The sequence below is a fragment of the Kogia breviceps genome, chromosome 4 (assembly GCF_026419965.1).
Source record: "Kogia breviceps isolate mKogBre1 chromosome 4, mKogBre1 haplotype 1, whole genome shotgun sequence".
NCBI lineage: Eukaryota > Metazoa > Chordata > Mammalia > Artiodactyla > Physeteridae > Kogia > Kogia breviceps.
This window is the reverse complement of record NC_081313.1, coordinates 96,748,277-96,763,775: the sequence shown is the minus strand read 5'-3', so window position 1 is coordinate 96,763,775 and position 15,499 is coordinate 96,748,277. Positions and strand designations below refer to the sequence as shown.

General features: G+C 34.3%; 1 long non-coding RNA gene across 1 annotated transcript in view; it reads left to right on the top strand.

Annotated features, from left to right (window-relative positions):
• Positions 1 to 15,499, top strand: part of LOC136794169 (uncharacterized) — a 475,677-nt gene that overhangs the window by 349,580 nt on the left and 110,598 nt on the right. Inside the window, exon 2 of the long non-coding RNA XR_010840541.1 lies at positions 5,027 to 5,107. This is a non-coding gene — a long non-coding RNA (uncharacterized lncRNA). The remainder of the gene's footprint in view (positions 1 to 5,026; positions 5,108 to 15,499) is intronic.

The window sequence follows — 15,499 nt, the reverse complement described above, 5'->3', positions numbered from 1 at the left end:
AAGAAGTATACTGAGCATATGTACATCTCTGTCTTCAACAAGAAAAATTTTTTTTTCTCTTACCGTATATGATGCATTATGTAGTATCTGGATATATTATGCTTTCTTACACAGTAACATAAATATGTATCTAACATTTGACATTTATTTGTTCTATTTAAAACTTCTTTATTTGGTGCCACTTATAAGTAATTCTGAAAAACAATGGCAATTTATGATCTATATCTTTTATTTACATGATTTATCCTTTGATTAGTTATAGCTCTTTCATGCTTGTTATGTCTTAGATGAGCCAAGTCAACATTTATTTTATGGTCAACATCTAAGTGCATGTAAGAATGCATGGGGCTGTGAAAGTTTTACATGGCAAATAAGATGTCAATAAGGGTAGTATTTTTGCAAATTTCAAGACATTTTAAAATGTCCTCCCATGTTATTTAATAGGATTTATTTGATTAGTGTCTATTTGAAAGTTCTGAATTGTACTGTAATTGTCACTGTTCAGAGAGTATATCTTAGTGACAGTGTGTATATTATATGCCATTACTGTTCAACTAAAATAAACTTTGATCATATATAATATTTTTCATGAAATAATAATGAAAAGCACTTCATTTATTATTTGTCTGCCTCATAATAGATATTGTGCTAGGTTTTTAATATATAAACTTTACATCACTTTTATCAGCTTCATTTTTTATAACTACTGTATTCCTAGATATATTTGTAGATACAGATATTGAAACTTATAGAGGTTAAATCACTGCTTGAAGGTCACACAGCTAATAAGTGCTAAGGTGAACATTTGAACATACATGTCTGAATCTTTATATTTAATACAATATTTAAATAAATGGTTGGTATCTTCATAGACTCTCTGATTAGTTTCACCAGTATTTACAAATTACTATATCACTAAGGTTAAAATTATATGAAACCAGAAGACATTTCCACATGTAAATGTATTTAACTTTGTTTTATTTTTTGCTTTTTCCAACGTATCTAATAAACGCATAGACACCATGAATCCAATGGGAGTTACGCATGTAACTTTCAGCAATTTTTCTAAAATGCTCTCCAATTTGCATCACTGCTTTTTTCTCTTCTGGTGATAAAGACTCACCCTTATACACTGTTGGTGAGAATATAAATTAGTGTAGCCACTATGGAAAACAATATGGAGGTTCCTTAAAAAAAAAATAGAGTTACTATATGATCTGGCAATCAAACTCTTGGGTATATATCCATAAAATACAAATACAAAACGTCTAATTTGAAAAATAATATATGCACCCCAATGTTCATAGCAGCACTATTTATAATAGCAAAGACAGTGAAACAGCCAAAGGGCCCATCAACAGAAAATTGGCTTAAGAATATATGAGATATATATATATATATATATATGATATATATATTTCAACCATAAAAGAGATCAAAATATTGCCATTTGCAGCAACATGGATGGACTTAGAGAATATTATACTTAGTGAAGTAAGACAAAGACAAATACTATATCACTTATATGTAGAATCTAAAAAAATAATACAAGTGAATCTGTATGCAAAACAGAAACAGACTCACAGACTTAAAAAACAAACTTATGATTACCAAAGAGGAGAGAGAGAGGTGGAGGAACAAATTAGGAGTATGGGATTAACAGATGCAAACTACTATATATAAGATAGATAAGCAACAAGGATTTACTGTATAGCATAAGAAATTATATTTAATATGTTATGATAACCTATAATGGAAAATAATCTGAAAATATATATATATATATAACTATAAAAGAGTCATAGAGACTGTATTCATTTTTAATAACCTTACTATTATGTGGTGATGTTTAGGATGTCATTAATTTTATTGCAAACTTTAAGAGTATTTCTATTCTCCCTAGGGGTCTTGATATGGGTTTATAGCAGAAATTCTTTTTAGTTCAGAGTAGAAAAATTCTAGAAAAAGTAACATATCTTTCAAACAAATTGAATGTCTTTTAAAAAATAAGCACTGTCATATAATTAGTATTTCAGAGTTCACAGCTATTCTTTTCTCCCACATTGTTTTTCACTGACCATATAATGCCTTATACAATAATAAATATGATGAAATCAAATTTTGTGTATGTATAACATTTCTTTTAAAATATACATGATACCAAAGTTAAACAGGAAAAGATTAAATCACAACCTCATTAAACCTAGAACATGAGACACGAAGCAAAAATTTTTTTAAAAAGCAGAAAGGCAAATAACTGAAATAGAAAACAGAAAAATAAGAGAAAAAATATCATTGAAACTGAGTTTTTTTTTAAAGATACACAAATTTAATAAACCTTGAGCTAGACTAAGAAACAAAGAGAAGACTTAAAATCAGAATGAAAGAAATGAAAGAAGAGACATTAGAACTGACAACACAGAAATAAAAAGGATTATAAGAGATTTTATGCCAACAAATTGGATAACCCAGAACAAATGGATACATTCCTAGAAATGTACAACAGGCCAAAATTAAATCATGAAGAAAGACAGCACCTAAACAGATTCATAACTAGTATAGAGATTGTATCAGTATCTAAAAATCTTCCCATAAATAGAGAAAACCCCAGGAGCCAATGGCATCACTATTGAATTCTACAAAACATTCAAAGAAGAATCCTTTGAATCAAGTCAGTTCTTCTCAAACTCTTCCAAAAAAGTCATACTAGTCTAAGTGAGAGTTACATATAAAATAGTAGTTTCTAAAGTAGCTGATTACCAAGATCATTTGAGAGTCTTTTAAAAGACAGAGATTATGAAATCTCTTCCCCAGAAGTTATGATTCAAGTCAAGGCCTTGACGTCAGTATTTTAAATATCTGACTGTGACTCAGAGTTCGGTTTTCATTGATGTGATTACCTCTTAAGAACTGTTGTCTCTTGCTAGGGGAATGGTGGTCAGGTGCTGACCATATGTGATACATCAGGTCTTCCTCCTTCATCTTTCATCTTGTGATCTTCACCACCTTTCCCCATTTTCAAGCTCTATTGAGATATATCTGGATTTACCTAAGAAGAGTTTTTCTGAAAATACTCCTCCAAAATCACTACTGGGTTTAAGGATGGCTTCCTGGGGTACTTCTTAGACCTTTTTGTTGTCTATCATAGGAATTGACCCTGTTTCTCTAATCCATTGCTGTAGAAAAACTACAGCTCTTTCTTTTCATAACTATCTTTCTCTTGCAGTCTAAAGCCAAGTAATATAGAATCTTCTCCTTCCCATACAGTAAATAGGAATGAACACAGTTTTGAGTTTATTGTCTGTTTCCTTTTTAAGGGTTTTCACTAATAATAACAAGTAGAAAGCAACGAATGAAACAGAGTTCACCAACATTTTAAGGTCAGCTATCTAAGTCGTCTTTGAAGTGTAACCGCTAAAACAATCTTCATTCCTCCCCTTTAACTTCAGGGGAGTTAGGGACAGCCAGGCAAGACTTCTAGCTAATATTTTGTACTTTAGATTAATGTGTCACTACTCTTTAACCTCTTAGATCCCCTTTTTCATACTAATCTTTGATTTTACCATAATTCACATAGGTGGGGGCAAGCAAATATGGCTTTGTGGGCCCTTGGCTTGAACCAGGGAAGAAAGACAATTTATCTTAGCAATAAACTAGAAGAACGATACAGGTGAACTCATTTGCAAAACAGAATAGAAACACAGACGTAGAGAAGGGAAGTATGGATACCAGGGTGGAAGGGGAGCTGGGATGAAGTGGGAGAGTGGGACTGACATATATACACTACTATGTATAAAATAGATAACTAATGAGAACCTACTGTATAGCATAGGGAACTCTGCTCAGTGCTCTCTGACTTAAATGGGAAGGAAATCAAAAAAAGAGGGGATATATGTATACATATAGCTGATTCACTTTTCTGTACATCAGAAACTAGCACAACATTGTAAAGCAAATATACTCCAATACAAATTAATTTTTTAAAAAAACAAACAAAAAAACCCCCACCAAAATGGAAATCTTAGCATCATTGTTCTTATGTGGTACCAGAATCATTTGGGGTGATCTCAGGTTAAGTGGGTAATCATTTACAAGCTATCATGGTTCTCACATAGTGGAGGGATTTCAGTTAATGCACTTTTGGAGTTAACTTAATGCACGATACAGGATTTTTCTGAGGTGATTCCTAGATAATAATTTTCTCTTTTCCTACATTTTCTGGTAATCAGTGTCAAGCCTCACATTCTCTATTGATGTTTCATTTTTTGTTAGGGATAAGTAGGAGGCTTGAATGGGAAATATTAGAAACTACTCACATAAACATAGTGCTTTACATAAATAGAAAATTTCAAGGTAGGCTGGTTGATTATGTTTGTCATGTGTTAAAATAATTATTGCATTTAAATGAAGCAACCAATTTAAAATACTTATCCTCAAAGACCCTCTTCCTTCCTTCAATTTTTTTCTCTCTCTCAGTTCTTTTGAGTTTTGAGGGTTCTTATTTTGGGAAGGAATGAAAGGAGAGTTCTGGGAAGGTACTGTAGAGAAAATGTCTGCACAACGATGTGGTTACCAGTTATGAAAATTTGGCATCTCCAAATGAAATGCTCCATGATATGCAGAATATAAAAGTATTTCCAAAGGAGCTTGTGATTTATCAACGTAAGATATTTTCCAAGTTATATAAGTTTTAAAAAGTCATTTACAATGGAAACATCTTGTCATTCTTTGCATTTTATTTTAGTACATCTTAAATACTGTGATTTATGATATACAATGTATTTCTATAAGATAATGATGTTTATACAATACATATGAGTTCCTGTTTTAATTATCTGGCACAGGATTCATGTGTATGTACAGTAATTTTTTATGCTGTGGGGAATTAGAGAAGTCTCATCTTTTGAAAACTGGTGTGCTTGCTGGTGCCTCTCACCTGTGTGCCCCATAGGCACTCTCTGAACACCAGAAGAGTGATTACGTGTACAACAACTTCCTTTGAACTGTCCGTTTTGTTTTGTTTTAGATCTCAGGCTGAGGAACCTGTTGTTGCTTATACCAGGTGCCATTACCTCCGCAATGACTCAGCAACCCTGCACAGCATGAGGTACTGTGACATTTTTTTTATTCTGCTCATGTTGGGATATAAGAATTCTGTAGAGAGATTGCATTATTCCAGAGCAAGCCCTCAAGTGCTTTTGAAATGATACCATTGTTGATACTTGGGAGAAGTAAAAGGACAGCCACAAGGTGCAGTCCCCTAGGGAACATCTTGTTGCCCCACATGTTCCTCTTTTAGGTGAAGGTATTTTTGAGTTTCCTTTAAGAGCAGGATTCAGGAAGGTCGTCAGTGGTTTAAGATGTCAGGATTAGAAGTGTTGTCCAAACATTTGATTCTGAGAATTAAGCAAATATGATGGTGATTGACTTTTTCAAGAAATTAAGCATGATGTCATTGGGTAGAACTGGGCCACAGAACCATAAAGAAGAGAGAACGGCCCACTTGTTCTGTACACTTTAATTTAGTTCTTGGAGTTGATACTTTTTTTCTGCATGTCTTGCTTGTCAGTTTATTAAAGTAGGCATTGGCTTCGTTAATTCAATTTGTTTCCTCAATATGTATTAGTGCCTTGTTTTGTTCTCCTAAGGTGGCAAATTTCTTGTTGCAGTTTTTAAATGTCTCATCAATAAAAAGTACTTTGGGATGTAAATTGGCTTTGTCTGGGAGTTGCCTCATCAGTAAAATTGTTTTTGGACACAAATATGGCTTGGCTGTGATTTGGCTCAAGTATGAATTTTGCATTATTTTAGAAAATTGTTGTGCTACCATGAGATGCTACAGTTATAAAAGTATCAATAAAATGTTCAATTCTATTCAATTCAATTAAATATATGATTGACAATATGTGCCCAACTTGTATAAAGTTTCAAATTTAGTATATGTGTAAAAGGCATGAATTACTTTGAAAAAAACCAAATATATGGTTGGTACGCTTAAGGTTATATATGCTTAATGATTAGAGGACTACATAATAGAGAGTAGTGTTAGTTATCAAAACTATCAAACCAAATTTTTGCTTACTTTCTGAGACTTGAGTTGTGATGTGTATTTGTTGTATATGCTTAATGTCAAACATCTTCCTTTTCGTCCCTGTTCTTAACCACTGACCAGCTGTTTTAAAACTTACAGCTAGTTTTTTAACTGGTTGGTGTCTTGTAATATGCTGGTGATAATGACAATAATTTCTATGGAATGGAAACTGAAACAGTGAAAACTACATAATTATTAGGCCAAAAATATTGAAGGAGGGTTTGCAGGAGAACCCTGGGCATGAGATACAGAGACAGTTGTGACAGGGCAGAGAAGTCAGAAGCTACTCCAGGCAGGAATAGGAGCAAGAACAAAAGGCTTCAGTGTTGGATGAGCATGATAGGATCGGAAGGTGTAGAGATGGAGTACCTGCAATAGAAGGTGACTCCATAGGAGTCATGGAGACAATTCATAGGCAAAGAAGGTCCTGATAATAGAATATGGGCTTGAGCTTTTGGGATTGGGTGTTGGAAAAGTTTTGATAGGTTACGAGAAGCCTCTGTACAGACTCTGAACAAGGAAGCAGCACTATGAATCAGTTTTTCTACCTCTGTTGGTCACTTGGAAATCAGGAGGAAGTTTCTGGGAGAGGTATGTGGATACAAGAAAAAGTAAGAGAAAGAAGATATATTGGGGCTCATATACACATTTGGGAGAAGAATGAGCATCAGGGAAGATGGAAAAAGCTGTAAGGTCTATCTCAGATCAGACAGCTTTTGAACAGTGGGCACGTGTGGCATAAACCCTTGGTAGAGAACACTGTAAATACTGAAGTAAAAGGGCAAGTACATGAAAATGATACTGGGCTGAACATTCAGATAAATATAGCTGATAGATGTATGCCAAATTAAAAAGAAAAGGTGATAAAGGGGCAAACAGGAAGAACAAGATGTTATTTTAGTTCAGACATGAACATAAAGGAAGGACAACATCCTTGAAGACAAACATTATAACTTATTCCTTTTATAAAATCACAAATAATGCTTTGAACCTGACATGACTCTATATGTACTTGTTAAATGATGAATAAATGAATGAAGGAAGCCTTATCATTAGCAGCTGATTAAAGTAGAATTGAAACAAAAGTGGCTCCCAGGTTTTGAGATGGAATGACTAAAGGATGGGATGCATTTGAAGTGGAGTGGTGTAGTAGGGAGAATAATGGCCCTCAGAGATGTTTATATACTTGTTCTGCATCCTGTGAATATGTTAGGTTATATGGCAAAGGGGAATTAAGGTTGCAGATGGAATTTAGGTTGCTAATCAGATGCCCTTAAAATAGGGAGATTATTTTGGATAATCTAGGTTGGCCCGATGTACTCATAAGTGTCCTTAAAATGTGGAAGAGAGAAGCAGAAGTTTCCATGTCAGAGTGATGCCATGTAAGACAGACTTGACTGGCCATTGCTGGCTTTGAAAATGAAAAGAAGCTACGAGCCAAGGAATGTGGGCAGTTTCTAGAATCTGGAAAAAGCAAAGAAATAAGTTCTACTCTAAAGCCTCCAGAAGTAAACCAACCCTACTGATATGTTGATTTTAGCTCATTGAGACCCATTTCAGACTTCTGACCTCTACAATTATAAGAGAATACACTACGCTTAATACATTACGGTAACAATAGGAAATTAATGTAAGTTGTCAGGGGAAAATGTGTCAGGATTTAGTAGTGGGGAAAGCACTAGTTTTGACATTTGGAATAATGACTCTATGATTATCTAGCTGGAGAGTCTTGGGGAAATTGCTTATATTCTTTGGGTATGAGTTTCCTTGTTAATTATTACCTTGACATCCAACAAAACGTGTTCTTGATTGTATTGCTGCCTCTCTTACTGGTCTTTCTCTAACTTCTCCTTTCTATCTCTTGACAACTCTTAAACTGCTCATGGTCTCCAGTATTTGGACTTCCTCATTTCTGATTTCCTTTTTAATAATTTGATTCTTATACTCCAGTAGTTCCAATTGTCACATATTTTCCCAAATGAGAAGCCCATTTATCTACTCAACACCCAATCTTCTTTTTTTAAAAATTACTTCCACATTTCCAAATGGCTCCCTAGCACCATTAGAAGTTCAACTTGTCTGCAAAAAAATTTACCATGTTTTTTTTTCCCCCAAATTCCTTTTAAACATTTCATTTCCATTTAAACAAATGCCTTTTAAGCATCTAAAACATCAATGCTTTAATCTTTTTGGAGAGTTAAATTGCATACTTTTATTCTTTCTCATAATCCTCATTGAAAAGAAGAAGGCCAGAAAGGAAATTAACATTTATTGAACACTCAATATGTGTCAGATATTGAAATAGATCTTATACTTGAAATGGGGATGTTTTTAAAATGTTAAACTGATTTACCAAGCTTCACTGTGCTTTTCCAAGCATTTAAACCAAGTCATTCATCACTTCTGGAGGATAGAAGATGCCATATAGAACAGGGATTGGCAAACTTAATCTGTAGAAGACCCATTAAGCTTTTTGAGCCAAATATCATCTTTGTCTCATATTCTTCTTTGGCTTTTGGTTTCTTTGGTCATTTGTTTTTTAGAAACATCTTTTATTTATTTATTTTTAAAATTTTATGGAAGTATAGTTGATTTACAGTGTTGTGTTAATTTCTGCTATACAGCAAAGTGATTGAGTTATACATATATATTATATTTCATATTATTTTCCATTGTGGTTTATCACAGGATATTGAATATAATTCCCTGTACTATATAGTAGGACCTTGTTTATCCATCCTATATACAATAGTTTTAGCAACATCTTGTAAATGTAAAATTTATTCTTAGCTCATGGACCATTCAAAAACAGACTCAGTTTGGCCCAGGGACTGGATTTGGCTTGCATACTGGAGTTTTCCAACTACAACAAATAGGGCAATGCTGAATTTTATCATAGTGAGAAAAATATCCTTGCAACCCAGATTTAGTTGAGACAGAAAAGCATTTTTCCCCTTCTAATTTCATTTAACCTATCAAGAACTAGTTCTGGGGAAACTGGATTATTTTTACTATTACCTATAGCACAGAAGAATGAATTTAAGGATATTCCTAAAAGACAAGATAGGGAAGTAGAAAGACCTTCTGGAGCTGAGAGGTGAAGCCAAAGAAAAAGAAAGTGGGAGAAATGCAAGTGGTTGGACATTAGTGCTCTTGCATTTTTTTCGAATTCCTAAGTCAAATCACAAGGGTAGGGGTAACAAATATCTAGTAAGGTTTGGAGGGGAAGATTCCAGAAGACAGGGAGTTGTTATGTTCTCCCAATGTATAGACCAAGAAAATTATAGCTCATTAAAGAGATACCTTATCCCAAATTGTTTAAATGTTGTAGAGCAACTTTGGTAGAAGGTGGTGGTTGACATGGCCTGAGTATCTCTTCTGACATACTTAGTTGGTGATGGCTTGTAGGAGATTTACAAGTATCGTAATGCCCTGGAAGCAAGAAGCTACGGTACTGAGAGGACTGGTGGGTAAGAATAAGCCTGGTGTTTAAGACAAGGTGGTTTCAAAGCTTCATAATAGTGGACTCTGTAAGGGACTACAAACTTCAAAAGCAGATACAATTTTGATGACCAGGTAGACAAATTTAGCAGTAGAGTATACAGGGACAAGACCAGAGTGACTGTCTCCCAGTGAGTATCAGTAGAACAGTGTGGTGGACATTACTACTTCTCAAGATTCAGTCAAGCAGTAATGGAATACAAATGGCCAAAATTTTCTGATGCTCCTTCCATGAGGAGTGGGGATTATACCACCATACCCTTGAATCAGGTCAGGTTTTGTGAATGCTCTGACCAACATAATGTGATGGAAATAACATTGTGCCAATTTTCATACCTAGGCCTTCAGGGGCAGGCACATTTTTCTTCCTGTCTCTTGAAACACTTGCTCTTGGGACACACCCTCTGGGAATCTCCAAACTCATTGTTTTGAAAAGCCCAAACCACAAGAGGAAGCTTCTTGCAGGCATTCGGGTCAACAGCCTCAGCTGAGCTGCCAGTCACATCCAGTGATATGAGAGAGCCAGGTTGGATGCCTAACCCAACTGATACCTTAGAGATATCTGTAACCTCAGCTGATTTCAGATTGCTTCTGTATAAGAAATCTCAAGTGATAACCTTCCAACAGAGCCCAGTTAGTCACAGAGCCGTGGGAGACAGTACAACAACACAATAGATAATTGAAAGACAGGCAAAGAACACTTCATCACTACATGGAGAAGAGCTCTCCAGGTGAATCTCCCAACCCAGTAGTGGATTTGTTATGAGTGAGAAGTAGCTTCATACATGAAGCCACTTAGATTTCATGGTTAATTTTTACCACAGCTAAACATATGGTTTCTCAAAAAAAATGTGGATTTTGGAGCTCAGCAGTTATCAAAATATGGTCTGCAGAACTGGGAATCCCTGAGATCCTTTTAGGCAATCTACAAGGTCAGACTATTTTTATATAATTCTAAGATATATTTTGATGTTCGCATCATGGTGCAAAAGCAATAAAGGTCAAAACTGCTGGTGTATTAACATAAATCCAGATGGTGGCACCAAACCTAAACTCCATGAATATTTTGTTTTACATGACAAAAGGGACTTTGAAAGTATAATTAAAGTTATTGGCCTTAATATAGGGAGATTATCCTGGATCTTCCTGGTGGGGTCCATCTAATTACATAAGCCTTTCAAGCAGGGGAATTTTTCTACCAAGAAGCAAAAGAAATGTGGCAGAAGAGGAGGTCAGAGAGATTCAGAGTATGAGTAAGATACTCTGTAACATGCCGTTTCATGTTTGAAGATGGAAAGAGCAGCATGGCTGGCAATGCAGGAAGCTCCTTCCTGGCTGACAGGGCTATAAGGAACCACGGATCATAGCCTATAAGCACAGGGAACTAAGTTCTGCCAACATCTTGACCTGAATGACCCTGGCAGCAGATTCTCCCCCAGAGCCTCCAGATAAAAGACCAGGCTTGCCAGTGCCTTGATTTTACGCTTGTGAGACCCAGAGCTAAGAACCAGCTAAGTCCAGGTGGACTTCTGAACAACAAAACTGTGAGGTCATAAACTAGTGGTAATTTATTATGGCAACAATAGAAAACTAATACATTTGAAAAACTTTTGTTACCTTGAGCTTGATAGACATTTCTCATGAGATCAGTGGTGATATTAATAAATGTTTTGGGACTTTGTAGAATGAAATGTGTCAACCATATAGAAGATCTGCGTAACTATTCAACCAGTATTTTCCAAGAGATGTTACAAAATCATGCATGAGTGGAAGAGCTATTGAAATTGCGAGGTAAACCTGAGTATAAAAAGAGCACAAATAATTCATTGATATGGTTTCACATTACTTAGGTACTACTTACTTTTAAGATGCTTTCACTTGTTGAGTTGGATTTTGTTATAGTTTCAAAGAATATCCACAGTTATATGAAAAGGCTATTAGAATACTCCTTTCTTTTCTAAAAAATATGTGTATGAGGCAGAATTTTCTTCAAATATTTAAACTAATCATATCTCAGCAGATTGAAGTATTTATGAAAATCCAAGTATCTTCTATTAAATCAGATATCCAGACATTAGATTTGTAAAATGTAAAGAAATGCCATCCTTACCACAGATTTTTTTGAAATTTTTATTTTTTATAAGAATATTATTTGTGTTAATATATAATGAATTTTTATTGTTATTTAAAAATTAATGTGCATTTAACATTTTTCTGTTTTGATTACTAATGTGGTAAATAGAAAGAGATGACCCACATAAACATATAAATAATGCATCCCAGATAAACAAAAACTTTTGGGGTTTTTTTAATTGAAGTATAATTGATATACAATATTATATAAGTTACAGGTGTACAATATAGTGATCACAATTTTGAAAGGTTACACTCCACTTATAGTTATTATAAAATATTGGCTGTATTCCCTGTGTTGTACAATACATCCTTGTAACCTATCTTATGCATAATAGTTTTTACCTCTTAATTGCCTACCTCTACATTGCCCCTCCTCCCCATCCCTCTCCCCACTGGTAACCATTAATTTGTTCTCTATATCTGTAAGTCTGTTTCCTTTTTTCTTATGTTGACTAGTTTGTTTGGGTTTCTTAATAGTTTTAATGTGAAAGGGATCGGGAGATTAAGACATTTGAGAAACAATGCCTTCATCAATCCCCACAAATAAGGATTGCACAAGAACCAGAGAGCCCTCATCCTGGGTCTTTCAGAGGAGATGAGCTCTCTCTTCTTCTATCTGTACCTGAAGCATTTTGAAAAAGAGGAAAGAGAGGAAATATGCTTTGAGAAGGTGAAGCAGTCTTGGTTTTGAATTTGAGCTTTGAACTGACTGAAAAAGTAAGCCCGCAAGACTGTTTTAACCAGAAGAATCCAAGTTGTTTTCCATCAGCCAGGTTAAGTTTACCTAGCTTGCACCCTCACCCCTTTGGTTATCAGCAAAAACAGAATCCAGAACATAATAAAATCAATTTTAAATTGTACTTTACCCCATTTTATGAATGATAAAATTGAGAGAAAGTATTAATGGCACTTATTGCATAAATAACTCCCCATTGCCTTCTGAGTGGTGTATAGATCCCTGTGTGGACACTGCCTAGTGTGGCCAGTTTCTTGGCAGTGTTTTCTGCCACCAGAATTTTACATCCTGTGTGCTTTGGGGAAATCTGGTGATTTTATGCTTCCTGAATACAACAGCCTTCTTTCCTCCCAAGCCCTGTGCATTTCTTTTCTGTCTTTAGAATGTCCTTTTCCTTCTTATACACCTGGGGATCTTATATTTTAAAAAGACAATTTTTATGTCACCTCTTGTGTGAAGCCTACTTTGATTAACTCCCCTAAGATCTCTACCAACCATGATTAATTCCTTCCTTCTCTGTCTCCCGTAATATTTCACACTTATCCTAAATAGAACTATAAAATGTTTAGTGGGGTTTTTTAGGGGGTGAAAAATGTGGTAGCATGCTATTTTCCTGACAAGCTGTAGAATTCTACTTTTCCACTTTTGACTTTCTATGGTACTTTTACTTTTTCTCTGTTCATTCCATCTGGCTACTCCATTCATGTTGGCAGCAGAACTTTTAGTCCACCCAAATATGTCAGTTGAGATGTAGTTGTGCAGGAAGCAGAAGACTTACTGTGAAACTTTGGGCAGGGGGACTGTTTATTTGTTGATTGTGCCCACTGCATTATAAACCCTTGGAAGCCAGGATTCTATCTTTGTATTCCCAGTATAGTTCTTGGCACATTTAGATGCAATGCAGAGTAAATATGTGGCTGATGAGTGCCTGAGTGATAAAATGTTTGAACTGGATAATCTCATTCTTTTGAAAGGTCCTTCCAATTCTTTAGCTCTTTTTCTCTGAACTGCCTTTCTCATTTTCTCCATTGATTTTTCTTTTTATTTCCAATTTTGTTTTATTTTCCTTTGTCTTATTTGGTATCTAGAATTCTTTCATTTTCTCTGATTATTTTCCCTACATTTTAACACAAATAAATACGCAGACTTCTAATTTAAAATGCCTTCAGTTAGCAGCTTTCCATGTAGACCTTCCTATCTCGTATTTAGCCACCAATGTATGCTTGGAGATAAAGAGGAAATTTCACATCACTACCTTAAGTAAAGATGAACAAAGTGCCTCTTCACCATTATGGTGAAGGTATGTTTTAATTGAAAGAAATTATTAGTGACCCGTTCATGGCTTAAATGATTTTATATTGATGATGAAGAGAATCATGGCAACCATAACCAAACACAGCCACCAAATATACACTATAACTATAAACACTTAGCAGCATATAATATTTGTTAAGCCTCTAGGAAACCAGGTATATGATTATTGAATTTACCATCTGGGTCCAATAAACCTTTTTTATAATTATCTGTCATTTTTATGAAAAATTTACAGAAGTAAGAATAAAGAGATAATAAAAATAACTAGAATTGTTAATAATCTAAACATAGCAACATTTTTTGTATCATGAGAACTGTGGTGTACAAACAGATAAAAGGTAAAAGAATACTGTCACATATACTTTTAGGAAAATAGGATCAACTGGGTTTTTGCTGTGAAATATTACGTGCATGCTTAGGTCCAGGTCCTACTTGCTTTATGACTAACTAGTAGGGAATATATTTTTTCTTTATGTTCTTAGAAAGACATTGTCCACTTAGAAGTTCTTAAGTTTTAAGAAAATTCATCTCGGATTTCACTTATATAAACAATTTTATTCTCCTTATTAAAGTCTAGAGTACTACTCTTTGACTTGTGAAACATCTCCCTTTGTCAGTTTTCTTCCTTTGGTACTTTAGGTGGAAATTCAAAAATTCTGAATTCTCATTTGTGTTCAATAAAACTAAAAAACAAAATACAAAGGATATCTTCAGTCTTCTTTTATACCTTCTTGAAAGAGGGTATAAAACTTTTGACAAGTAATAAAATTGAGAAGAACATTATATTACCCTTTGGGCTATTCCATCATGTTTTCTGTATTCCTATTTTAGTTATTTTAAACATCAGTGATGATAAGTGATGCGTACGTAGTGAAGATTAATGATAAAATAATCTCTAGAATGATGAATAATAAAATATATCATAATATAGAAAAATCAAACCCTAAAGTTCCACAATGTAGCATATATATACAGAGCTCAAGGACTGATAAGAGTATAGATCTAAAATCTAAGTATAGATCTAAGGTCCACTTCCCTGTGAGCAAACATTGGATCAAGAGAGAATTTCTCTTCAAATAACAGAAAGAATTTTAAATTAAAATAAACAAACAAACAAAAACAAACTGACCAGCATGGAACCTGCAAACGAATATTATAGCACAAGAGATATGGAATATAATCCTAAACTGATTTTCAGTATAATGCATGATGATACGGCCTCTACTCAGCAGAAACAAAAAGATTTCTTAAAGTGATGTGCAAAATAAAGAAGAATTGCAAGGAGAATTTAAATTGTAGTATAAATAAACTCCTTATCATAGTGGGTAAAGAAGGGATCTAATACTGCAGACGATTAATCCAGGATGTGGATTTCTATTTAAAATAGAAATAAAAGACACATAACTAAGAAAGTAGATGAAAATGCGAAATGCAGATAATGGCATCCCATCAAAGACTTTTCTTAAAAAGTTCAGAAAAACTACAATGAGGAAAAAATTCAAATCAATAGTGTTCACTACAAGAGAAACTACTATATACCTAGTTCCTAGATCATGACTGGGTTCCTAGTCACTCGATTAATATTTCCTAATGGATGAATCAAAGAAAGATTAATTGCTGATAACTAAGTGTTTTCAAATGATAGTCTATAACCAAATAGGGCTGGCAGATATATTTTATTTGGCCCATCCAATGTCACTCATTAAAAAAAGGTTAATCTA